The sequence below is a fragment of the Myotis nattereri genome (genome assembly GCF_964212035.1).
Source record: "Myotis nattereri genome assembly, chromosome: 1".
NCBI classification, from domain to species: domain Eukaryota; kingdom Metazoa; phylum Chordata; class Mammalia; order Chiroptera; family Vespertilionidae; genus Myotis; species Myotis nattereri.
Window position 1 is genome coordinate 136,869,631 of NC_138075.1, and position 17,473 is coordinate 136,887,103.

Below are 17,473 nucleotides of genomic sequence, written 5' to 3' on the forward strand. Positions count from 1 at the left end.
GTGTAAGCTTCAGGCTCCATTTAATGTAGATCCACTTCTGCTCATTAATATTTTTTCTTTTTAATCTTTATTGTTTAAAGTATTACATATTAGGGGCCCAGTGCATGAATTCGTGCACTGTGAAAGGAACTGTGGGCCGTGAGGCTGCAGTGGGCACAGGGGTGGGACTCAGCCCATCCTCCGCGTCCCTGCCTGGCCCCACCGATGCAGACTCCAGTCCCCTTTCTGCCGGCAGCCCCGCTCCTGCCGCCACCACTCCCATGCGCTGACGGCACTGGCTCTGCTTGCACCTACTGACAGAGTGGAGCAATTGCGGCCAGTGCCAGCAGTGGGTGTGAGTGGCAGCTGCTGCCCTGATCACCCTTCAGGAGCAGGGGGAGTTAGAGAAGCCCTCAGGAGTGATGGGGGCCAGCAGCTGCTGCTAGCACTCACTGACAGTGCCGAGCAATCAGGACCAGCACTGGGCGCTGGCTGCAAGTGGGGCCGGTACTGGCAGTGGGTGCAAACAGCGGCTTTGGTGCCGGCAGTGGGTGCGAGTGGGGCCGTCGCAGGAGCAGGGGGAGGTGGAGAAGCCCCGAGGGTCGATCGGGACCTGGCAGCCGCTGCTTGCATCCACTGACAGCACCAAAGTGATCAGGGCTGGTGCCAGACGCCAGACGCTGGCAGGGGGTGGGAACAGTGGCGCTGGCAGCAGGTGCGAGCGCCAGGTGGAACCGCGGCGCACAGGAGCAAAATATTTTCAGTAACCACCAGAGGCTTGCCTTGATGACAGCGACCGGTGCCCCACCTTGGTTTGGCACCCCCACTCGCCTGCTCCACCACCCCACCACGACCGATGCCTGCCATGTTCTGTGCACGCCCCCTGGTGGTCAGCACACGTCATAGTGACCGGTTGTTTGGTCTATTTACATATTAGGGTTTTATACATATAGATAGTATTACATGTCTCCTTCTCCCCCCCCCCCCCCCTTGATCTCTCCCCGGCCACCTCACCTCCCAGCACATGCCTCATCCCCCTAGTGTCTGTGTCCATTGGTTATGCTTATATGCATGCATACAAGTCCTTTAGTTGATCTCTTACCCTCTGAAGTTTGATGCTTCTATGTCTCTGGTTCTATATTTGTTCATCAGTTTATGTTATTCATTATATTCCACAAATGAATGAGATCATGTGATATTTACCTTACTCTGACTGGTTTATTTCGCTTAGCGTAATGCTCTCCATGTACATCCATGCTGTTGCAAATGTAAGGGTTTTCTCTTTTTTACAGCACTGTAGTATTCCATTGTGTAGAAGTACCACCATTTTTTTTAATCCATTCATCTGCTGATGGGCACTTAGGCTGTTTCCAAATCTTAGCTATTGTAAATTGTGCTGCTATGAACATAGGGGTGCATATGCCCTTTCTGATTGGTGTTTCCGGTTTCTTGGGATACATTCCTAGAAGTGGGATTACTGGGACAAATTGGGGCTCCATTTTTAATTTGTTGAGGAAACTCCATACCGTTTTCCACAGTGGCTGCACCAGTCTGCATTCCCACCAGCAGTGCGTGAGGGTTCCTTTTTCTCCACATCCTTGCTAGCACTTGTCAATTTCTGGATGATAGCCATTCAGACAGGTGTGAGATGGTATCTCACTGTCGTTTTGATTTGCATCTCTCAGATGATTAGTGACTTTAAGCATGTCTTCATGTCTCTTGAACTTCAGTATGTCCACTTTTGAAAAGTGTCCATTTATTTATGTCTTCCTCTATTGCTTTTTTCAATGTCCTGTAGTTTTCTGAGTACAGGACTTTTACCTCCTTAAGTTTATTCCTAGGTATCTTAAGTTTTTTAATGCAATGGCACATGGGATTGTTTTTTGGGATTGTTTTTTTTAGTTTCTCTTTCTGTGAGTTCATTATTGGTGTATAAAAAAGCCATAGATTTCTGGGTATTAATTTTGTATCCTGCTACATTGCCAAATTCATTTATTAAATCTAACAGTTTTTTTATGAACTCTTTAGGGTTTTCAATGTACAATATCATGTCATCTGCAAATAATGACAGTTTTATTTCTCCTTCCAGTCTGATTGCTATGGCTAGCACTTGCAGTATTATGTCAAACAGGAGTGGTGAGAGTGGGCATCCCTGTCTTGTTCCAGTCCTTAGGGAAAATGGTTTTAGTTTTTGCCCATTGAGTATGATGTTGGCTGTAGTTTTGTCATATATGCCTTTATTATGTTGAGGTATGTTTCCTCTAGTCCCACTTTGCTGAGAGTTTTTTTTTTTTAATATATTTTATTGATTTTTTACAGAGAGGAAGGGAGAGAGACAGAGAGCTAGAAACATCGATGAGAGAGAAACACCAATCAGCCGCCTCCTGCACATCTCCCACTGGAGATGTGCCCGCAACCCAGGTACATGCCCTTGACCGGAATCGAACCCGGGACCTCTCAGTTCGCAGGCCGACGCTCTATCCACTGAGCCAAACCGGCCTCGGCTGCTGAGAGTTTTTATCAAGAAAGTGTGTTGTATTATGTCAAATGCTTTTCTGCATTAATTGATACAATTATGTGATTTTTATGTTTCAATTTGTTTCTGTAATGTATCACGTTTATTGATTTGTGGATATTGTGCTAGCCTTGAATCCCTGGGATATATCCCATTTGGTCATGGTGTATGATCTTTCTAATGTAATGCTGGATCCTATTTGCTAGAATTTTGTTGAGGATTTTAGCATCTATGTTCATTAGAGATATTGGCCTGTAATTCTCTTTCTTTGTAGTGTCTTTATCTGGTTTTGGGATTAGGTAATGCTGGCTTCATAGAAAAAGCCTGGAAGTGTTCCTTCTTCTTGAATTTTGTGGAATACTCTGAGGACTCTGAGGATAGGTTTTAGTTCTTCCTTGAATGTTTGGTAAAACTCCCCTGTGAAGCCGTCTGGACCAGGGCTTTTGTTTGCTGGAAGTTTTCTGATTACTGCTTCGATTTCCTCCATAGTTATCGGCCTATTCAGATGATTATTTTCCTGATTGAGTTTTGGAAGGTTGTCTTTTTCTAGAAATAAGTCCATTTCCTCCAGGTTGTCTAGTTTGTTGGAGTAGAGTTGTTCATAGTATTGTTTAACAATCCTTTGTATTTCTGTGGGGTCTGTTGTTATTTCGCCTCTATCATTTCTGATTGTGTTTATTTGGTTCCTCTCTCTTTGCTTCTTGGTGAGCCTGGCTAGAGGTTCATCAATCTTGTGTATCCTTTCAAATAACCAGCTCTTGGTTTTATTGATCTTTTGTCTCTATGTCATTTATTTCCACTCTGATCTTTATTATTTCCTCCCTTCTGCTCACTCTGGGCTTTTCTTGTTGCTCTCTTTCTAATTCTTTAAGTTGTAGAGTTAGATAATTTATTACCATTTTTTCTTGTTTTTTTGAGGTAGGCCTGTAATGCTATGAACTTCCCTCTCAGGACTGCTTTCACTGTGTCCCATAGATTTTGGATTGTTGTGTTTTCACTGTCATTTGTTTCCAGGATGTTTTTTATTTCTTCTTTAATCTCTTTGGTAACCCAATCATTGTTTAGTAACATGCTATTTAACCTCCAAGTGTTTGAATTTTTATTGTAATTTATTTCTAATATTGTGTCATTGTTATCTGAGAAGATGCTTGATAAGATTTTAATTTTCTTGAATTTAAAGAGACGTTGCCTATGTCCCAATATATGGTCTATCTTCAAAAATGTCTTATGTGAAGAATGTATATTCTGTATTTTTGGGGTGAAATGTTCTGAAGATGTCAATTAAGTCCACCTGATCTAGGGAGTCATTTAGGGTTGCTTCATTAATGCTTTTGTATGAGTGAATTCTTTCTGAGAAACTCAGTGTAGTACTGTACAAAGAGGGCACACTAGGATGCAGGTTTTTGGGGGAAGAAGAGTGAATATAAGCCCTGGGAAGACGTTCAGACTTCCACAGAAAGTGGAATTGTTGGAGGTCTTGGAGAGTTAGTTCTCTGAGAGGTAAGGAGGGTCCTTTTGAAATCTGGGTTACAACAATATGACTAGGATAAGGGGAAACAGCAGTTCAGGAATGTAATGTAAGTGGCTCACTATGTAAATTCACACACATCATCTAACATTTGTACGCTTCTAGATTTCCCAGTTATGAGTCTCCTGAAAATTCCAGATGTAATGAGTTCTATACCCACAGAACTATTAAACTATTATCATTTAGCAAGGTCACAGGATACAAGACTAATGCAAAAATCTATTGTATTTCTTACATATTAGCAATGGACAATCTGGAAGAGTAATTAAGAAAGGGGTTCCTTCAGAATAGCCTCAAAAAGATTGATACTAAGAAGTTTAAGAAGTTCCAGACTTATACTAAAAACAACAAACAGATAAAAATTAAAGAGGCTCTAAATAAAAGGAGAGACATTCCCAGTTCATGGATTTAGACACTAAAAGTTGTTAAGATAGCAATCCTCTCCCTCACCAATTGATCTATGTATTTAATGCAATCTCCATTAGAAAGATCTTTTGTAGAAATTGATAAAGACAGCCAAATTATTTTGTTAAAGAACAAATTTGGACATTTTTACTGTCCAATTTAAACATTTACCATAGGCTATAGTAATATGGACAGTGTGGTGTTTTCAGGATAGGCATACAGATCAATTGAATAGAATTGAGAGTACACAAATAAATCTTTACATTATGGCCAATTGATTTTTTGTGTGAAAAGTACCAAGACAGAAGAAACCAAGATGGCGGCATAGGTTAACGCCAGAGATTGCTGCCTCGAACAACCACTTCAAAAAACAACTAAAAGACGGAACGGACATCATCCAGAACCACAGGAAGGCTGGCTGAGTGGAAATTCTACAACTAGGAGGAAAGAGAATATCATACCCAGACTCAGAGGAGGCACAGTGCTGAAGTGAAACACTAAGGTGCGGAGTGCACACGGAGCGGGCTGGCGGCGGAGGGTGCAGTTGTTGTTTTCAATCGGGAGGGAGTTTCAGACTCTAAGCTCCAGATCCAGGCGAGTCTCTAGGGACCAAGACTCAAACGGGAGAAGCGGGACTGTCTGGCTTAGGTCGGAACTCGAAGGTAGCTTTCTCTCCGAGGTTTGCAGCGGTTGCTGGGACTCTGTGAGGCAGAGCCCCTAGGGATGGAACTGAGAGCCGCCATAACTGCTCGCTCTGCCCACCCTGTAGATCCCCGGGGACCCGCCCCGCCCAAGCCCTGCACAGAGCCATTTGCTGGATAGCCTCAGGCAAAGGCTAGATTAGCACCACCCTAGAGATCCAGCACAGAAGCTCTCCCACTGCAGACACAGCGGACTCTCATAGCCAGTTAGCCCGGAAGTCAAATCACACCTGGTATTGCCGACAACAATCAAGGCTTAACTACAACAAGACTGCGCACAAAGACCACTAGGGGGTGCACCAAGAAAGCATAAAAAATGCGGAGACAAAGAAACAGGACAAAACTGTCAATGGAGGATATTGAGTGCAGAACCACACTTTTAAGGTCTCTCAAGAACTGTCTAGAAACTGTCGATAAATGTAGTGAGATCCTCAAGAAATCTAATGAGACCCTCGATGTTATGATAAAGAACCAACTAGAAATTAAGCATACATGGACAGAAATAATGAATACTATACAGACTCCCAACAGCAGACCAGAGGAGCGCAAGAATCAAGGCAAAGATTAGAAATGCGAAGAAGCAAAAAACACCCAACTGGAAAAGCAAAATGAAAAAAGAATCCGAAAATACGAAGATAGTGTAAGGAGCCTCTAGGACAGCTTCAAGCGTACCAACATCAGAATTATAGAGGTGCCAGAAGATGAGAGAGAGCAAGATATTGAAAACCTATTTGAAGAAATAATGACAGAAAACTCCCCCCACCTGGTGAAAGAAATAGACTTACAGGTCCAGGAAGCGCAGAGAACCCCAAACAAAAGGAACCAAAAGAGGACCACACCAAGACACATCATAATTAAAATGCCAAGAGCAAAAGACAAAGAGAGAATCTTAAAAGCAGCAAGAGGAAGAAACTCAGTTACCCACAAGGGAATACCCATACGACTGTCAGCGGATTTCTCAACAGAAACTTTGCAGGCCAGAAGGGAATGGCAAGAAATATTCAAAGTGATGAATAGCAAGAACCTACAACCAAGATTACTTTATCCAGCAAAGCTATCATTCAGAACTGAAGGTCAGATAAAGAGCTTCACAGATAAGGAAAAGCTAAAGGAGTTCATCACCACCAAACCAGTATTATATGAAATGCTGAAAGGTATCCTTTAAGAAGAGGAAGAAGAAGAAAAAGGTAAAGATACAAATTATGAACAACAAACATACATCTATCAACAAGTGAATCTAAGAATCAAGTGAATAAATAATCTGGTGATCATAATAGAATCAGGGACATAGAAAGGGAATGGACTGACTATTCTTGGGGGGGAATGGGGTGTGGGAGATGCAGGAAGAGACTGCACCTATGGATGAGGACAGTGGGTGGGGAGTGAGGGCGGAGGGTGGGGCGGAAACTGGGAGGAGGGGAGTTAGGGAAAAAAGAGGAACAAATGTAATAATCTGAACAATAAAGATTTAATAAAAAAAAAAAATTCTGAAGCACACCAAAAAAATATTTGTGAATCTGACAAAAAAAAAAAAAAAAAAAAAAAGAAACATACCAAGACAATTTGATGGTAGAAAGAATAGCCTATTAACAGGTGGTTTTAAGATAATTGGATATCCGTACGCAAAAAATAAAAAATGAACTTGACCGTAATAAGAAAAAAATAAAGTGTTGGTGAGGGAGGATATAGAAAAACTGGAATCTTCATGAACTGATAAGAATGTAAAATGGTACAGCCACTTTCCTGGCTGGAACCATGGAGAATGCAGAAGCAAAGAAGAAAGTTCCTGCCATGCCAGAAACCCTTATTAAGAAGGGGCAAAAGTCACTTTGAAACCAAGATGGCGGCATAGGTAAACACCGGAGATTGCTGCCTTGCACAACGACTTCAAAAATACAACTAAAAGACGGAACAGACATTATCCAGAACCACAGTAAGGCTGGCTGAGTGGAAATTCTACAACTAGAAGGAAAGAGAAAAGCATACTGGGACTCAGAGTAGGTGCGGTGCAGATGTAAAATACTAAGGTACAGAGGCGCACGCGGAGCTGGCTGGCAGCTGAGGGCACAGTTGTCTTATTTAATCGGGAGGGAGTCTCAGGCTCTGAGCTCCAGATCCGGGCGAGGCTTTGGGGACCCAGACTCATACAGGAGAAGCGGGACTGTCTGGCATCGGTCGGAACTCGAGGGCAGCTTCCTCTCGGAGGTGCTAGCAGCGATTACCGGGACACTGAGAAGCAGAGCCTCTGAGGGCAGGACTGAGAGCAGCCATAACTGCTCGCTCCGCCCTGTTGATCCCGTGGGACCCACCTTGCCCAAGCCCTGCACGGAGGCTTTTGCTGGGTAGCCTCAGGCAAAGGCTAGATTTGAGCATCTCCCTAGAGGTCCAGGATCCAGTGTGCCCAGTGGTCAGAGTGGGACCATCCAGTTTGCAGCTTCTCGGACCCTTAAAGGACACACTCAGGGGGCAGACCCAGTGAGCACCAAAGCCCCATTGAAGCAAGTCTTGCCCCAGAGGGGTGTCTCCAACACAGAAGTTTTCCCACTGCAGACACAGCTGATTCTCACAGCCAATTGGACTGGAGGTCATTCCCTCCCAGTGTTAACTACAACAATCAAGGCTTAACTACAACAAGACTGTGCACAAAGACCACAAGGGGGTTCACCAAGAGTGTCCTCCTCAGGTAATTGGGGAGGCTGAACCACTGGGCCCTAGAGGACACTTAGCACAGAAAACCACTTTTTCAACACAGGGAAGCATAAAAAATGCGGAGACAAAGAAACAGGACACAAATGACAGAAATGGAGGAAAGCAAACTACTGGATATAGAGTTCAAAACCACACTCTTAAGGTTTTTCAAGAACTTTCTAGAAGCAGCTGATAAATTTAGTAAGACCCTCGAAAAGACTGGTGAGACCGCCGATAATGTAGTGAGATCATCAAGAAATCTAGTCAGACCCTCGATGTTATGATAAAGGACCAACTGGAAATTAAGCATACACTGACTGAAATAAAGGATATTATGCAGACTCCCAACAGCAGACTGGAGGATCACAAGAATCAAGTCAACGATTTCAAATATGAAGAAGCAAAAAACACCCAACTGGAAAAGCAAAATGAAAAAAGAATCCAAAAATACGAAGATAGTGTAAGGAGCCTCTAGGACAGCTTCAAGCGTACCAACATCAGAATTATAGGGGTGCCAGAAGAAGAGAGAGAGCAAAGTATTGAAAACCTATTTGAAGAAATAATGACAGAAAACTTCCCCCACCTGGTGAAAGAAATAGACTTACAGGTCCAGGAAGTGCAGAGAACCCCAAACAAAAGGAATCCAAAGAGGACCACACCAAGACACATCATCATTAAAATGCCAAGAGCAAAAGACAAAGAGAGAATCTTAAAAGCAGCAAAAGAAAGACAGTCAGTTACCTACAAGGGAGTACCCATACGACTGTCAGCTGATTTCTCAACAGAAACTTTGCATGCCAGAAAGGAGTGGCAAGAAATATTCAAAGTGATGAATACCAAGAACCTACAACCAAGATTACTTTACCCAGCAAAGCTATCATTCAGAATTGAAGTTCAGATAAAGAGCTTCACAGATAAGAAAAAGCTAAAGGAGTTCATCACCACCAAACCAGTATTATATGAAATGCTGAAAGGTATCCTTTAAGAAGAGGAAGAAGAAGGTAAAGATACAAAATATGAACAACAAATACACATCTATCAACAAGTGAATCTAAAAATCAAGTGAATAAATAATCTGATGAACAGAATGAACTGGTGATTATAATAGAATCAGGGGCATAGAAAGGGAATGGACTGACTATTCTTGAGGGGAAAGAGGTGTGGGGGATGCGGGAAGAGACTGGACAAAACTCATGCACCTATGGATGAGGACAGTGGGTGGGGAGTGAGGGCGGAGGGTGGGGTGGGAACTGGGTGGAGGGGAGTTATGGGGGTAAAAAAGAGGAACAAATGTAATAAAGATTTTTATCTTTAATTAAATAAAGATTTAATTAAAAAAAAAAGAAGAAGGGGCAAAGGAATCTTACAGAGGTGAAGATTAAGCACCTGAGAAAGACGTTTGCCCAGAAGATGCTACGAAAGGCAAGGAGGAAGCTTATCTATGAAAAAGCTAAGCAATATCACAGGAATATGGGCAGATGTACAGAACTGAGATTTGAATGGCTAGGATGGCAAGAAAAGCTGGCAACTTCTATGTACCTGCAGAACCCTAACTGGCATTTGTCATCAAGATCAGAGGTGTCAGTGGTGTGAGCCCAAAGGTCCAAAAGGTGCTGTGGCTTCTTTGCCTTTGCCAGACCTTCAATGCACCTTTGTTAAGCTCAACAATGGTTCCATTAACATGATGAGGACTGTTGGACCATGAATTGCATGAGGGTACCCAAACCTGATGTTATTACATGAATTGATCTATAAGCATGGTTATGCAAAAATCAACAAAAAACTAATTGACTGGACAGGTAACATATTGATTGCTTGATCTCTTGGTAAATATAGCATCCACCTGCATGGAGGATGTGATTCATGAGATCTATATGGTTGGAAAGCGCTTTAAAGAAGCCAGCTTCCTGTGGCCCTTCAAATGACCTTCCACGAGGTGGAATGAAGAGAAAGACCACCATTTTGTAGAAGGATGAACGAAGGTAACTATCCTGGTATTTTGTAATCTGGTTAATTAATAGACTGTGACTGCTTTAACATGGGAAAAAAAAAGAAAAGCAATTTGGTAGTTCCTTAAAAGTTGAACATAAACTTACTATATATCCTAGTAGTTACACTTCTAGGAATCTAACCAAGAGAAATAAAAATATACATTCATACAGAGACTTGTAAGTTAATATTCATTGCAGCATTACTCATAATAGCCAAAAAGTGGAAATAATCCAAATGACCAACCACTATAGTAGTTAGATAAACAAAAATTGGTATTATATATACAACAGAACGATAGAGAAATGGACTATTGATACATGCTACAAAATGGATGAACTTCAAGCAACCTTTACCGAGTGAAAGAAGTCAGATGCAAATAATAAATATTATACAATTCCATTTATATGTGATTTCTAGAGAAGGGAAATTTATACATATATGAAACAGATCCGTGGTTGCCTAAGTTAGGAGAAGAAAGTCGGGAATGACTAAAAATTGGATTGAGGAAACTTTTGGGTGATGAAAATGTCTGAAATTAAATTGTGGTGATTGCAAACTACAAATTTACTAAAAAAATCAATTGTATACTAACAATGGGAAATTTTAAGCCATGTGAATTATATCTAGTGTTTTTTTGTAAAAAGAGACAACACAAGATCTACTCTCAACAAAACTGAAAGTGTACCATACAATATTTTTAACTACAAGCACAAAATTGTATAGATTTCTAGAACTTATTCATCTTGCATAACTGAAATTTTATACTCTTTGGACAGCAACTTTCCATCCTCATCCCCACTCGCCAGTAACCGCCATTCTACTAGTTGCTACTATGAGCTTAACTATTTTATATCTCATGTAAGTGGAATCATGTGGTATTTTGTCCTTCTGTAACTAGCTTATTTCACTTATGTTCTTAAGGTTCATTCATGGTGTTGCATAGTACATAATTTTCCTTCTTTATATGGCTGAATAATATTCCAGTGTACATATGTATGTGTATAATATTTCCTTTATCCATCCGTCATATTTCCATCCTAGCCATTCATGTGGGGTGCATCTTGACTACTGTGAATAGTGCTGCAATAAACATGAGAATGCATATATTTCTCAGACATCCAGATTTCACTTCTTTTGGCTATCTACCCAGAAGTGGGATTGCTAGGTTACAGAGTAATCCTACTTCGAATTTTTTGAGTAACCTTCATACTGTTTTCCATAATGACTGAATAATTTTATGTTCCCACCAACAGTGCGCAAGTGTTCCAATTTCTCCACATGCTTGCCAACACTTGTCATTTTTATTTTTAATGGCCATCCCGACAAGAGTGAGATGATACCTCATTGTGATTTTGATTTGCATTTCCCTGATGACTACTGATTTGAGCATCTTTTCATATACCTGTTGGCCATTTAAAATGTTTTGTTTTTTTTTGGGGGGGGGGGCGTGGGGTGAGTTGTAGGAGGTCCTTTTATATTTTGGAGATGAATTCCTGGTCAGATATATGGTTTGCAAATATTTTCTCCCATCCCTTATGGTCACCTTTTACTCCTCCTTTGCTGTGGCAGAAGCTTTTCAGCATAATATGTTTTCACTTGCTTTTTGTCACTTATGAAATCATTGCCCCAAGATCAGTATCATGAAGTTTTCCTCCATTTCCTTCTAGGAGTTTTACAATTTCAGGTCTTATGAAAATTTGAGTTGATTTTTTGTATGGTGCAAGATACGGGTCCCATTTCATTTTGCATGCGGATGTCCAGTTTTCTCAACACCATTTGTTGAGGAGACTATCCATTGTGTATTTTTGGTATACTAGCCGAAGATCAGTTGACTGTGTATGTGTGGATTTATTTTTGGGCTCTCTATTCCGTTCCATTGTCTATTGGTCTTCTTTATGCCAGTATCATACTGTTTTGGTTAGTGTAGCTTTGTAATATATTGTGAAATCAGGAAATGTGATGCCTCCAGTTTTTTCTTTTTAAAACTGTTTTGATATTTGGCCTCTTTTATGGTTTAATATACATTTTACAATTTTTTTTCTGTAAATCAATGAAGCTTTTATAATAACTTTTAAAAGAATGAGATAGGACTATATATTGACATGGGAAGATATTAAAAATAAATGTCTTGTTTCTTTATACTTTAAAACGTAGTTTTAAAAATCAAGGTAATATATGTACATAGCTAAAGGAGAAAAAAAAAGGCAGTAAACACAAGAGCTTAGATGAAAAGCAACATTCTTTATACCCAGAGGTACTCATTTCTGATCACAGTTCTTCTGGTGGGCACAAGTACTACATAGAAAACATGCTTTTGGTATATTATACCCTAAATCCAAATCTTTTTCCCCCTTCTACCAATAACCCCGGTCCAAACTACCATCATCTTTTGCATAGACAACTAAAGGAGTCTCTTATTTGGCCTGTCTTTCTGCTTCCACACTTTCCCTACCATGGTGCCTTCTTCACAAAGCAGCCAGAATGACTCTTTTAGATCTTGCACTCCCCTTTGCTTCAAATCTTCAATGCGTTCCCATCTCACTCAGAATAAAATCCAACATCTTTATTTTGGCCAATGATGTCCTATTCGGTCTGGTCCTCCACTCCCGTTGGTCTCATCTGCAATCCCCTCCTACGCACTCCTTACCAGTCACACTGACAGCTTTGCTGGACTGTGTGCATCCAAGCATGCTCTTCCCTCAAAGCCAGAGTAAGGGCTGTTTCCTCTACTTGCAACGCTCTTTCTCAAACTTGCTCTGACTTTGCATCCCCTCTGAGAGGACTCTTTTTGGAACACTTTTAAAAAATGCAACTCCCTTCAGTTTCTACCCTCGTATTCTGCTGCTTTATTTTTCTTCATAGCATTTGTCACTATCTACAGTTTTTCTTTTACTCCATGCATTTAGGCTCTCTCCATCGAGCTTCTCCACCATCCTTTAGGGCAGCTGTTTTTGCCTGCATGATTGCAGCTTAGTTGCAGGTATTCCAGCTTAGAGGTAAGGAGAGTAAGTAAGAGCTCCTATGAACACACAACACTTCAATCATGCTCCTCTGGCCACAACAGAGCTTGGGGGTGAGGGCAGTGCTTGCAAGTGCAGTGTTGCTGGGCAAATATGTGATTGACTACAAATCTCGTACTGGACAAGGAAAGAACATATTTTGGTGAACAACTTTAGTCTTACACAATTTTTTAAAAATTGAAAAATCTTCTGAAAATATATAAAATAAAAGTCATAATGTACGGTCTTATATAATTATGATCTGAACAACATTACTCACCTTAGAGACCAGTACTATGCTGTGAGCACATTTCTTGTGTTGTTCAAAAGAGAATGTTCTCACTATCAATTTTTTTTGCTCTACTTTTTAGTGTACTTAAATTTGGACTACGCCGTTTTTTTTTTTTTTTTTGGGGGGGGGTTGGTATAGTTTTCTGTTGTTTATGGAGTTTGTAGTCAGCTTTTTTCATATATAAAACATTTTTCAAGTGCTCAGCCATATTATCTAGTATATAAAATCTTCGTGTCTCCCAGGGTTGTTCTCACACAGTCCTTCTTTCTTGTATTTCACCATGGGCTTACTGTGCTCGTGGTTGGCTATATTACTGTGGAGTCTCGGAGTTTCTGTCTATTGGGCATAGAGTGCTTGGTATCCATGTCTTTTTCCTTTTCCTTTTAACTTATTTCTCTCTTTTGCTGCACTTTAATCTCAGGAGACATTTTAAGAAAGACTATGAGTCTTTGTCCCATGTATTTACCATCACTCTTGGTCTGTTCTAGATTCAGAACCATTTCCCTTCAGAACTATTAAGACATTCTTCCTTTTCTCCTTGCTGCTGAGCAATCTGATGTCACTATGATTTGCCTTCTTTGGAGGTATCTTCTCTCTAGAAGCTTTAAAGATCTACGTAGCCTCAGTGTTGATACATTTTCCTGGCACCTTTTCCATGTATCCTACTTGACTTGGAAGGTTCTTACAATTTGTTCTCAGGCTTCCTGCCTCAAAAACTTCACTATATTATTTATTTAATTTATTTTAAAAATACTTTTTATTGATTTTAGAGAGAGGAAGGGAGAGGGAGAGAAAAACAGTGATGTGAGAGTGAAATACTGATCGACTGCCTCCTGCTCACCCCCTACTTAGTGATCGAACCCGCAACCTGGATTGTGCCTGACCGGTAACCAAGCTGGCATCCTTTTGGTGCACAGGACAACATCCCCCTGAGCCATACTGGCCAGGGACATTATATTATTTCCCGAATAATTTTCTTGTATCTGTTTTCCCTGCCTGTCTCACTGAAACTCTTAATCAGATTCACACCTCTTGAACTGATTTTTATCTTTTCTATAATATTTTAATTATTTTAATGCCTTTTTATTTGGCTCTCTAGGAGATTTTCATTATAACTTTCAGTCATTCCACCTCATTTTAGTAAGAATGGTGTCCATCAGGGGAAACTACATAATTAACTGCTAACCTGTTCATTGGCCTGGATAGAGTTTTGCTATATATTATATGATTTCTGTGCCAAAGGTTTATATATTTGCATTACATGTCATCATTTCTATCTCAGCATTGAACAAAATCACATAAGACAGGAAAATATATCCAATTAATAAAAGAGCAATACCTCTATAATATTCTTAAATATATAAATGCAAAAACCCTAATAAATTAACAAATCAAAACAAGCTATTTATTCAAAGAATAATATTATATGACTAAGTAAAGTTTATCTTGGAAATATAAAGAATGGACCTTGGTAATATATTTTTTCTCACTTGCTCATATGAGAAAAATTACATGAACATGTCAAGAGATGTTAAAAAAAACTATTCGTTACCCTGGCCAGCGTGGCTCAGTGATTGACTGTAGTCGACGTATAAACCAGGAGGTCATGGTTCGATTCCCAGTCAGGACACATGCCTGGGTTTTGGGCTCGATCCCCAGTAAGGGGCATGCAGGAGGCAGATGAGCGGTGATTCACTCTCATCATTGATGTTTCTATCTCTCTCTCTTCCTTCCTAAAATCAATAAAAATATATGTAAAAAAACTTATTTATTTTTTTATTTTATTCTTTTTTACTTTTTTTTTAAATTAAATCTTTATTGTTAAGATTATTACATTTGTTCCTCTTTTCCCCCCCCATAACTCCCCTCCTCCCAGTTCCCACCCCACCCTCCGCCCTCACTCCCCACCCACTGTCCTCATCCATAGGTGCATGAGTTTTGTCCAGTCTCTTCCCGCATCTCCCACACCTCTTTCCCCCCCAAGAATAGTCAGTCCATCCCCTTTCTATGTCCCTGATTCTATTATAATCAACAGTTCATTCTGTTCATCAGATTATTTATTCACTTGTTGATAAATGCATATTTGTTGTTCATAATTTGTATCTTTACCTTTTTCTTCTTCTTCCTCTTCTTAAAGGATACCTTTCAGCATTTCATATAATACTGGTTTGGTGGTGATGAACTCCTTTAGCTTTTCCTTATCTGTGAAGCTCTTTATCTGACCTTCAATTCTGAATGATAGCTTTGCTGGATAAAGTAATCTTGGTTGTAGGTTCTGGGTATTCATCACTTTGAATATGTCTTGCCACTCCCTTCTGGCCTGCAAAGTTTCTGTTGAGAAATCTGCTGACAGTCGTATGGGTATTCCCTTGTAGGTAACTGACTGTCTTTCTCTTGCTGCTTTTAAGATTCTCTCGTTGTCTTTTGCTCTTGGCATTTTTTTTTTTTACATATATTTTATTGATTTTTTACAGAGAGGAAGGGAGAGAGATAGAGAGTTAGAAACATTGATGAGAGAGAAACATCGATCAGCTGCCTCCTGCACATCTCTACTGGGGATATGCCCGCAACTCAGGTACATGCCCTTGACCGGAATCGAACCTGGGACCTTTCAGTCCGCAGGCCGACGCTCTATCCACTGAGCCAAACCGGTTTCGGCGCTCTTGGCATTTTAATTATGATGTGTCTTGGTGTGGTCCTCTTTGGATTCCTTTTGTTTGGGGTTCTCTGCGCTTCCTGGACCTGTAAGTCTATTTCTTTCACCAGGTGGGGGAAGTTTTCTGTTATTATTTCTTCAAATAGGTTTTCAATACTTTGCTCTCTCTCTTCTTCTGGCACCCCTATAATTCTGATGTTGGTACGCTTGAAGCTGTCCCAGAGGCTCCTTACACTATCTTTGTATTTTCAGATTCTTTTTTCATTTTGCTTTTCCGGTTGGGTGTTTTTTGCTTCTTCGCATTTCAAATCCTTGACTTGATTCTTGTGCTCCTCTGGTCTGCTGTTGGGATTCTGTATAATATTCTTTATTTCAGTCAGTGTATGCTTAATTTCTAGTTGGTTCTTTATCACAACATCGAGGGTCTCATTAGATTTCTTGAGGATCTCACTACATTTATCGGCAGTTTTTAGAAAAGTATTGAAAGACCTTAAAAGTGTGGTTTTGAGGTCTATATCTTCCATTTCTGACATTTGCATCCTGTTTGTCTCTGCATTTTTTTATGTTTTCTTGGTGCACACCCTAGTGGTCTTTGTGCGCAGTCTTGTTGTAATTAAGCCTTGATGACTGTAGGTAATACTAGAGGGAATTTGAGCTCCAGGCCAAGTGGCTGTGAGAATCAGCTGTGTCTGCAGTGAGAGAACTTCTGTCCTCTAGGGAGGTGCTAATCTAGCCTTTGCCTGAAGCTATCCAGCGAATGGCCCTGCGCAGGGCTTGGGCGGGGCGGGTCCCAGGGGATCTACAGGGCGGACGAAGCGAGCAGTTACGGCTGCTCTCAGTCCCATCCCCGGGGGCTCTGCCTCTCAGAGTCCCAGCAACCGCTGCAAACCTCGGAGAGAAAGCTGCCTTTGAGTTCCGACCGAAGCCAGACCGTCCCGCTTCTCCCGTTTGAGTCTGGGTACCTAGAGACTCGCCCGGACCTGGAACTCAGAGTCTGAGACTCCTCCTGATTGGAAAAGACAACCGCGCCCTCAGCCACCAGCCTGCTCCACACGCACCTCTGCACCTTTGTATTTTCCGCACTGTGCCTCCTCTGAGTCTCGGTATGCTTTTCTCCTTCCTTCTAGTTGTAGAACTTCCACTCAGCCAGTTTTCCTGTGGTTCCGGATGATGTCCATCTGTCTTTTAGTTGTATTTTTGAAGTGGTTCTTCGAGGCAGCAAACTCTGGCGTTTACCTATGCCGCCATCTTGGTTCTCTCGAAAGAATCAACCTTTTTATTTTTTACAAAATCAGTCCATAGCACTTTTCACTTATTTGACAAGCAATGATGAAAAACAAAACAGGATGTTCAGTGCTGATGGGACACTGAGAAAGGGGCCTCTTATGTGCTAAAGTGGCACCATAGTATATTGTCACTACCTCCCTGGGGGCCAGTTTTAGAAACATCAAAGGTTCTGAAAACATCCATATTCTTGAACCAAGCAGCTCTAATTCTAGGATACAAGGTAAGAAAATGGATAGAAGTGGAAAGATGAATGAAAAAAATACCCCCACAAAACAGACCTCCCAGGAAAACAGCAAAAAGGAAGCAATTCAAATGACAACCAGTATGATGCTCCTTAATTACATCCAGACAATATGGAGCATTGTGTAAGGGTTTAGAACAGGGGTGGGCAAACTTTTTGACTTGAGGGCCACAATGGGTTCTTAAACTGG

General features: G+C 40.9%; 1 protein-coding gene and 1 pseudogene across 2 annotated transcripts in view; one reads left to right on the forward strand and one right to left on the reverse strand.

Annotated features, from left to right (window-relative positions):
* Nucleotides 1–17,473, reverse strand: part of DNAJC1 (DnaJ heat shock protein family (Hsp40) member C1) — a 213,014-nt gene that overhangs the window by 12,161 nt on the left and 183,380 nt on the right. The window lies entirely within an intron of this gene.
* Nucleotides 6,881–9,792, forward strand: LOC308528367 (large ribosomal subunit protein uL30-like; annotated as a pseudogene). Its single transcript has 2 exons — nucleotides 6,881–6,934; nucleotides 9,161–9,792. The product of its transcript is annotated as a large ribosomal subunit protein uL30-like (transcript).